We start from the raw sequence: 10,627 nt of genomic DNA on the forward strand, positions 1-10,627 counted from the left end.
AGTGATGATTGAAGTTTGAAAGCAAAGAGATCAAAAGAGAAAATGAAAAAAAAAGGCTAAACCAAAAGGATGAATACGCTTAAAAAAGGCTTTGCCATTAAATCATTTTGGGTTGTATAGAGAATTCCATCTGTGTGTACAAAGGATCAGCATCAATGCCATAACAAGCCAAAACCCTATAATTGTATAGTCAACTAACATGACATCTTCTCCAGTAAGGGCAAAAGGGAACGTCATAAAAACCAGGAGCATTAAATGTTAAAACTGTCTGGCATAGTAACCAGCTCTGTCTGTCCTCTGGAAGTAGATAAGTGTTGCCTTTACCAGGCTCTTGAGTGCCTCTCTCTCTGCTGCTTTGACACATGCTATTAAGCCATTAGGGATCATTTGGAGTGCCATTAATGGAAGTTGGAAGAGGCCATTACACAGCAGTCGATACAAGAGACGTGACATTTTTGGAGAGAGAGAGATAGAGAGAGAGAGAGAGAGAGAGAAGGGGGGCGCACTCTCCCACAGCACAGACCCATATATTCATATCCATCTGTTTTGTCTTCGACAATTAATGACGTTCGACAAAACAAAAATACACTGTGAAAGCAGTGTGACGTGTGATGGGATGATTACAGAAAAAACATATGCTAATGAAGACAAAGTCAAAGATGGTTTGAAATATGTATTATCCAGGAGAGTTACAGTAGTACTGCAGCTCCACGGTAGGTACCTCATCTTTGATTAACAGTGTCAGGTAGCAGATTAATCAAATCAAATTGTGTTTGTCACATGTGCCAAATACAGCAGCTATTTCACCTTACAGTGAAATGCTTACTTACAAGCCCTTTACCAACAAGTGTTAATAAAGTATTTACTAAATAAATTAAACAATAAATAAATACAAATAAAAATGAGAAAAAAGAAAAAAAGAAAAAAATGAAAAAAACTAATAATTAAAGAGCAACAATAAAAAACAGTAACGAGGCTATATACAGGGGGTACCGGTACAGAGTCAATGTGTGGGGGCACAGGTTAGTCGAGGTGATTCAGGTAGTATGTGCATGTAGGGTAGCCATTTAGTCAGTTGTTCTGGAGTATTATGGCTTGGGGGTAGACGCTTTTAAGAAGCCTTTTAGACCTAGACTTGATGCTCTGGTACCGCTTGCTGTGCGGTAGCAGAGACAACAGTCTATGACTAGGGTGGCTGGAGTCTTTGGCAATTTGTAGGGCCTTCCTCTGACACCGACTGGTATATAGGTCCTGGATGGCAGGAACCTTGGCCCCAGTATGCACTACCCTCTGTAGTGCCTTGCGGTCGGAGGCCGTGCAGTTGCCATACCAGGCGGGGATGCTCTCGATGGTGCAGCTGTAGAACTTTTTGAGGATCAGAAGGCCCATGCCAAATCTTCAGTCTTCTGAGGGGGAATAGTCATTGTCATGCCCTCTTCACGACTGTCTTGGTGTGTTTGGACCATGACAGTTCATTGGTGATGTGGACACCAAGGAACTTGAAGCTCTCAACCTGAGCTTCCCAGAAAGGCTGGGGTAATTTGACATGCATCATGGGACAGAGACTTATAAGAGGATAATAACATTCTCACAGAAACAATTGGCTAGGGACACATTATTAATGTCACAGATGTTTCTTCCCTTGACCACACAACATAGTGCATGATAATACTCCATGGAAATGGTCATACCAGGTGAGACATGCAGACTCCTCAATTGGCATATCATCCAATTTGTGAATGATTATCTACTTTATGTATGAATGGAGAATATCCTGACCACTTCAGGGAGGTGGATCAGTAAAATAAACTTTCTGTAGGGATCTACAGCTATCTAAGGGCCATCAGAGAATCATTCAGGATGAAACTGTCTGATAAATCTACAGTATTTTATGAAATAATTATAGTACAATACATAGTAGGTTAATATAGCTTTCCTGATAAAAAAGAATACAAATATTTTATTGTATTGCTTTGAGGAAAATGTTAAATATTTATTCACAAAATATCCAAATTGCCCATCTCTCTTTCTCAACAGACAATTATCAGGTACATGTCAGCCCCACAATGTCATTGGTCAAACATTTACTGGTGGCCAATGAGTATCCAAGACAGGACCGATCATTGGACCAATCGAGTGGTGCAGCGGTCTTAGGCGCTGCATCTCAGTGCAAGAAGGGTCACTACAGTCCCTGGTTCAAATCCAGGCGGAATCACATCGGGCCATGATTGGGAGTCCCACAGGGCGGTGCACAATTGGCCCAGTGTCGCCAGGGTAAATCAAATCACATTTTATTTGTCACATGCAGATGTTAATGTGAGTGTAGCGAAATGCTTGTGCTTCTAGTTCCGACCATGCAGTAATATCTAACAAGTAATCTAACCTAACAATTTCACAACAACTACCTTATACACACAAGTGTAAAGAAATGAATAAGAATATGAACACAAAAATATATGAATGAGCGATGGCCGAACGGCATAGGCAAGATGCAGTAGATGGTATAGACTACAGTATATACATATGAGATGAGTAATGTATAGTATGTACACATTATATAAAGTGGCATTGTTTAAAGTGGCTAGTGATACATTTATTACATACATTTTTCTTTACTAAAGTGGCTAGAGATGAGTCAGTATGTTGGCAGCAGCCACTCAATGTTAGTGATGGCTGTTTAACAGTCTGATGGCCTTGAGATAGAAGCTGTTTTTCAGTCTCTCGGTCCCCGCTTAGGCAGTCATTGTAAATAAGAATTTGTTCTTAACTGACTTGCCTAGTTAATTTATTATATATTTTTTTAAATCTCAACATAGCCTGGAACAAAGAGGAGTCCACTTCCTGTAAAGACAGGAAACAGACATGAAAATACTTAACCTGTTAAACTCTGATGTCCTCTGGTGGCATTTTCTAAGCAATGCATAATATTGTATACTACCCTCTAAAGTATATTTAGGTTTCAAAACTCTAAGCCCTACAAACACATGCTACATACTGTTAGAAAGGTAAGAAATGTGGATAAAGGTGTCAGAAACAATGTGACAATTACAGAGCCTGAGATACAGCAGGCCCCACAATGTTTAAATGTTGGGGGAAAAATATGACACCAATTACTGTTCCAAAAGGATATTTACCTAATTGTGACGCTCTAAGCATGGACAAATTCCCATAGGAACACAGCCATTTTAAATGTGCAGGGCTTGTGCAATGTAATTTTGGGGCTTACAGGAATATTCTTATGACGTTGCCTGCAGTAAGATTTGAGTTTGATTTCCAAAAAGACAAGGGCTGTAGCGTTCAAATGATATGTCACTTTCTATTTTCTGACCCCAAAAATTGTGGGGGGAGGTACCCCCCAAACTCGTCGGACCCGGTACCGGTTATAAGACTTAATGAGCAGTGACATGTAATAATATTGTAGAGAACTACTCTACAATAGAAAACTAGGTCTTACCCTGCAGCAGGTTGTAGAAGTTGCAGTAGTTGGTTCCATTGTCCAGAAGACTGAACCAAAAGAGAGTTTTTGACGAACCCTGTTGAAAATCACAACAAAAAGCACTAATAACTCTTTTTTAATCCATTAATAAGAAGAAATATATATCATATTAAAATGGTTTGTAAGAGCCAGTGTCAACAGAGCCCAGGTTAGGGCGAAGAGAGGGACGGAACCTACACTGTTACATCTGCAGTATTATGATGAGCCAAGGTTTGTCCTTGTTTAGAATAAAAATGGTGGCTGCTGTTGATGATGTGATATTTTTCCTTTTACATTGAATGAACTACAATTGTCTGACTCACCGACACCTAGCAGCCCATAGCTACCTCGATAGAGGGCATGGTAAAGCTAAGGTTCTCAACCTGGGGTTTATCTGGAGACGTGTGGTTGGATGTTATCTCTGCTAGAGAGGCTGATGTCAGCTAGAACAGGGAAAGAGAAAGACCAGCAATGTTTAAGTGTGTATTACCTTTCTTGTAATGCTACAGTACAGTGTTTTAAATTGTTATAAACTGCACCAGTTGGGGAATTGTGAGCTATGATTTTAGAGCATATATTAACCTTTACTATGCCTACACCACTACGAAGTTAAGTTTGATGTATACAGAAGCAGGGTTCTTACCTCAGCCGGCCATGCGGCTCCAGGCTTTAATCTGACTCACCAGAGCCTTGTTGACCTCAGCACATGGCTGCCCAAACAGCCTGGAGAAAGACAAGAGACAAGAAAGACAGGCAGGTTAATAAAAAGACACAGAGCGAGACTTAGTGTGAGTGACAGACATACAGACAGACACAGACAGATTTTGGCATCACTAGGACTAACTTAATTTATGACAGGCTATATAGATAGATATACAACTGCTGCAGTAACCTGACTATATTCGTTTGAAATCTAAAAAACGATTTACTGTCCTGTTTGTTTTTAATTGTTTTCCCAACAGCATGATCATCCTCATCTTAGTTAGTAACACAATTCCAAACTACTCAAGATGCTATCATGACAGAGACTGGAAAATGTACATGGAAATGTTAGTTGAAAGGAATCAGAGATCAGTGAGACTTACCAGATCACGTTTCAGAATGCATGGACGGGTGAAGCATTTGAGATCATGGACATCCCCAAGATCAGAGCAGATGTTTCACAGGCATGATGGAGCTGGTTTGGTGTCTTCTTCAGTAGCTGCTTGCTCCTTGGGAAGAGTGTCGGTGTGTGCCGTAGCAGTGCAAACCCAGGTTTTATAAAGGATTCTTCCCAAAAATCTTCAACACCATAGGACTGTCATGTGTAAAGAAAAGAGAGCAGTGCGACATGGATTTGTAAGACAATGGCACGACGTCTTGGTACATATTTGGGAAGGTTTTGTTTGATCTTTGACAGTTTTGTAAATGATCTTTGACTCTAGATGACCATAATAGGCCTGTCATATCCGGTTGGCCTAAAGAAGGAAGCAGCATAGCATTAATTAGTCAGACCTGGCAACAGGAGCCAGAGCGTGACTTCCTGATTTTTGGACAACATGACCTTTAAAGGTGCTGCATGGTCAAATCCGACATCTGCATTGGGCGTGCAGCATTTATGGGGATACGGCCTCTGCATAAGTCAGGGCATTCATATTTCTTGCTCTTCACGGAGCAGCGCAGAACTGTTGTGAAGGAAGTTGTCTAGGGTGTGAGTTTGTGTTTATACTGGACCTCCCACCTACCATCAACCAATCATGTCAATGCGGAGCTATACGGAGCCCTCCGCATTGTTACAAAATGGGCTCGAACCAGGGACCCTTTTCACACAACGACAACAGTCACCTGTGAAGCATGGTTACCTATCGCTCCACTTGCAGAGCAAGGGAAACAACTACTTCAAGGTCTCAGAGTGAGTGATGTCACCGATTGAAACGCAACTAGCGCGCATCGCTAACTAGCTAGCCATTTCACAACGGTTACATACAGTGCCTTCAGAATGTATTCATACCCCTTTACCTTTTTCATATTTTCTTGTGTTACAAAGCAGGATTAAAATTGTTTTAATTGTAATTTTTTTGTCAACGATCTACACAAAATACGTACTGTAAACAAAAATGTAGCCAATGTCATGTAGCCAATGTCGTATTTTTTTTATTAGCTTTAACATGGAAAAATTCCTCTACACACATTGAATTTGCATATTGAGAATGCACTGCATGTTCGAGACATGTACAATTACAGATTACCCAAACTTTATAATAAGATTAGCCTACCATCATTGTTGATATGGCCTGTTAGTGACTTTGCCACGTGAAAGGTAAACAAACGAGCAGGGAAATAGCCTAACCTACAATTGATTTGACAGTTAGGTCCAACAGATGAAAGTATTCTAAAGGACAAACAGTAACCAGTCTATTCTATTGTAATAACTTGATGTTCCAAAACAGACTCCCTGCAGTCACTGACACCTTTCATTCAATGTACATCGCATTTAGGCCTTATGAGTCCAAACTTTTCACAGAAGCTGTATGGACAAAATAATTTACAATATAAATAAAAAAATCTACTTGAATGTCTGTTGACTGTTTTGCTGCTCTGATATTGCAATAAACATTATAGGTTATAGGTTACTAATTAGGCTACTGTGTGATGCCATAACCAATCGATGGCATAACCAATTGCATTACCGCTAAGACCAGCTTTAAATAACAATAATGATAATAATAAAATACCAGCTTTTAATGAATTTTAAATATCACCAGTAGCTCTGCTTGAAATAGGCACACTGGCACACATTTTTAACGAACACACCTCAAATATTTCCACCCCTCAGCACAAGAGGCTGATATAAGATGGTGCCAGGGTTGGGTTGGAAAATACTACAGTGTTGGCTTTTACATGTCGAAATTGCCAAAGAGCATGCGTTTGACACTAGCGACTAGCGACGCCTTCCGTCAATTTAAGTACCATAATAAAACAATAACATCAAAATCTGTTGTTGCATGGGCTGAGTCTCAATTCACTGCATCCGCCTATGTCGGACTTTCACATCTGCGGTGGAAGGTGGCCAAGCTACAGTGGTGTTTGTTTGTCAGACCATGAGACATCCCGAAAATCGGTCATGCCACAAAAATGTCTGTAGCGTCCGAACGGTTTCGCCCACAAACTATTATGGAAAATAGAGACTCTCACAAACACAAGGGTGTTCTCCATTTTGACTCCCACAAGTGTCATGGGACTCATCTCAAGGTACCCTATACAAACGAGTGGAAGTATGGAGGTAGTTCTGTGCCAACTAAAATAAGAGGTTAAATATGTGTCCAAAAAAACGAATATATTTCCTGAGCTTTCTTATATCTCCTAGATATAGGACAGACACTTTAAAACTTTATTCCTTATGATGTCTTTATTGACTGTCTTTTTTGACATTTATGAGTTTCTATGGGCTATTGTTGTCAGGGCTTCTGCAGAAGTCGATGCCCCTCCTTGTTCGGGTGGTGGTCGACGTCACCGGTCTTCTAGCCATCATTGATCCATTTTTCATTTTCCATTGGTTTTGTCTTGTCTTCTTACACACCTGGTTCCAATCCCATTCATTACATGTTATGTATTTAACCCTCTGTTTCCCCTCATGTCCTTGTCAGAGATTGTTTGTTGTTATGTGCTCGTGTTGTTGGATTGGTGCGCGACGGGTTATTGTAGCCATGTTTATTTTATTATGTACTTTGGTTTTGGAGTTTGTTTTTAACTTTATTAAACTACTCCAGTTACACCAAGTTTGTTTCTCCTGCGCCTGACTTCCCTGCCACCTACACACACGATGTGACAATTGTAGCAAAGGCCAAATTCAATATTTTATCAAATATCTTTTGGGGATTTCTTTTTATACCTAAAGGAGTCCTAAAATTCAAAATAAAATAGCTAAATGATCCATTGGATGATCATCTTAAAACAATTCCATATGTTAGCTTAGTACTCCAGTGACATGATCCACCTGAAAGGGAATTTGTGGAATTGTTGGGGATAATATTGAATTGGGAATTGTATTCTTGGAATTTACCTAACATTTGAATTGAGAGGAATTTAATTATCTCTGAATTCAAAGACTGATCTGGTATTTGAGTTGAATTAAATGGAATTTACCGGAGAGAGGAAATGTAATTATAATTTAATTTGTGGAATTAACTTCAACCCTGTAATGTTTCTCCACTGATCAGCTACAGCAACACTAATCATTGGCCAGAGCATGCCTATTGATTATCATGATGCTCTTTATTAGGTGTTTAAACCTCTTAGATGGATCAGAGGAATGGTCCACTATTACAGTGCTTTCTATGTTCTAGAAAAATCCACAACTAACCGGCAGCTGCTGTACTAATCTGGAAAAGGAATGTGTGGATGGGGGAATGGGAGTGGCGGGGTGGGAGATATGCGGGAATCAAAGTCATATTCATATTCTCCTGTCTACGACCATCCTTGCAGTCTATTCATTGACTTTTGGATAAATGAATAGTCAGTTTGCATGCAGCTCTCCTTTTCCACCCACAGAGGGCCTTATGATCTAATGGTAAACACAGTATCCTCCCTTCCAGCATGACAGGAGAGCTTTCAAAACGTTATGAACAGTAGTATGTAGTGAGTGATTGCTGATTGACAATTTGTGATTTAATTTACTGATTTATAAATTCAGGAATATAATCCCAATGCTAAGAATACAGTAAAACATTAACATGAGTATATATTTTTTGCCCTCTTTGTGAAAACCAAGACATCGTGGGTAGCAACAGCCTACCCCTAACTCACAATGATTAACAAATGGCAATGGACAACGACCACTATCAAAGAACAGCAAAACTATGCATGAAATCACCACCCACCCTCGACTCTCAATCCCACTGATATTCATCCTGAATAAATTAGTTGTATCCTCAGAGGTCTCTGTGGACATCAGGCCTTGCTTCAGTCTTATCTCTTTGCCGCACTCCCCCATGCCATGCCTCTCTCTGTGTGCGTGTGTGCGCGTACGTGCAGCAGAGTCAGGGTGACTGATGTTTGTATGTGTTTTATAGTAAAGATGGCATTTAACTGTAAAAAAAAGTATTTCCTTTAAATGTGCCATGAACACAAACTGTCATGATGTTTTCATCTGATTGTCAAACAAATCACTTAAAAAAGTGCACGGTTCATCCAAAATAAATCCAGCACCCGAACAGTGCACTGTGCACATGCCAACATTTCATCAATTTGCAAGGTGCTGAAAGGACATGTATCTCACCGGAGAAAGCATTTGAGCGAGCGAAACAGGGCCTCTCTGTCTTACTATATGTAGCCCACGTATTTGATGCTGTCTGGACGATGCAGGAATTATCTCCACAGCAGAACATGTCTTTTTCCTAAAGAAATGTGTTAAACTAAGGACATTTTTCTTAGAGGTTGGCTTCCATTGTTGACAACGTGTAAACTAGATTTAGTGTCAAAATGTTTATTGAAAACATAAGCACATTTGCACAATGAACACTTGTTGTCTCTTAAATACATTGTTACCATTGTTGGTTAGCTAGCTAGGGATTTTGTTGCCATAATAGCATTGACATGAAATCAGCCAAAACACCTCAAAACAAGACATGATATCAAGAACAAGATACAACTAACTGAAACGAGTCACCTACAATTCCCCGCATGGCAGGTTCTTGTCATTATTGCTAGCTACTGGATCTAACCGTTCAGAATCATAACAAAGCACAGTTTCCGGCCACATCGATGCACGCTAATTATTTTCGTGAAGTTTTCAGACAACAGGTCTATGAATTCCTTTTTTTTTAACACAGTGGCCAGGCAAACCCCCCCTCCCTCCCCATGTCCTTAGCAAATTTGAAGCTTCCTGAAGATTTTGCTGCTGCTGAACCAACCTATTGAACCAAGGGTTATGAAAGCGATGAGCTGAGCAGCCCATGACAACGGGTCGTTTGTCGTGGGAGGAGGGGTTGGGGGACCTCAAGCAGAGAAATTATTTTACAAATGTATTAACAGTATTTTTTTCTTATGCCCAGCACACGAGCCCCCTTGATGATGTGAGGCCTGAGGCAATTGCATTTTCTGCCTAATGGTAAGTCCATCACTGAGGGCAGTGAACTCTAGTTTTAAGCCTCAGTCGTCTTTAGGGGCTTGAGTTTTTTCAGATCATACGATCTGAGCTGGAAAAGCTCTGGGCCCCAATTAAAGACAATAACTAGGGCAAAACATCGGTTTTTAAAATTGTCATAGCCTCTCTCTCTCTTTCTGTCCCACGTGACACTGTTGGGAGGTCATCCTCTTGCTTGCAGATGGAGAACAGCCGTGGTCTGTCATTCACTCAATCATTGAGAGAGATGGTTTACTTCACTCTGAACTCATTTCTCATAACTGAATGCTGGAGAACATAAAGTGCAAAAGATTCTGCTCAAACTTGCTCAGAGAGAGCACATACGTTGGCCCTAACTCAAACTGTAGCCTATATCAGGCTCTCTGCAATGATCTCGTATGAGTTCTATATCCACTGGGCCGGTCACTGGGCCAGTCACTGAGTGAGAATGATACACTGAGGTTACCTAATCAATCTGTCACTGTCAGTGAACCTGGTCAAGGAATGGGAGCTATACAAAGGAAATAGAAAATATGGAATTTAGAGAGAATAGAGGATGACAGAGAAAGATAGAGATGAACGAAGGGGATGTGATAACATGTCCAAATTGCAATCAATCCTCTTATACAGTGCCTTCAGAAAGTACATACCCCTTGACTTATTCCACATTTTGTTGTATTAAAGCCTGAATTTAAAATAGATGAAATCTTTGTTATTTTTTTACACACAATACTGTCACGACTTCCGCCGAAGTCGGTCCCTCCTTGTTCGGGCAGCGTTCGGCGCTCAACGTCACCGGTCTTCTAGCGATCACCGCTCCACCTTTCATTTTCCATTTGTTTTGTCTTGTTTTCCCGCACACCTGGTTCACATTCCCTCATCAGACTAAATGTATATTACCCTCTGTTTCTCCCACGACTTCCGCCGAAGTTGGTGCCTCTCCTTGTTCGGGCGGCGTTCGGCGGTCAACGTCACCGACTTTCTAGCCGCCACCGATCTACGTTTCATTGTCCATTTGTTTTGTCTTGATTGTACACACCTAGTTTCAA

Source organism: Salmo salar, chromosome ssa03 (genome assembly GCF_905237065.1).
Source record: "Salmo salar chromosome ssa03, Ssal_v3.1, whole genome shotgun sequence".
Classification (NCBI taxonomy): Eukaryota; Metazoa; Chordata; class Actinopteri; order Salmoniformes; family Salmonidae; genus Salmo; species Salmo salar.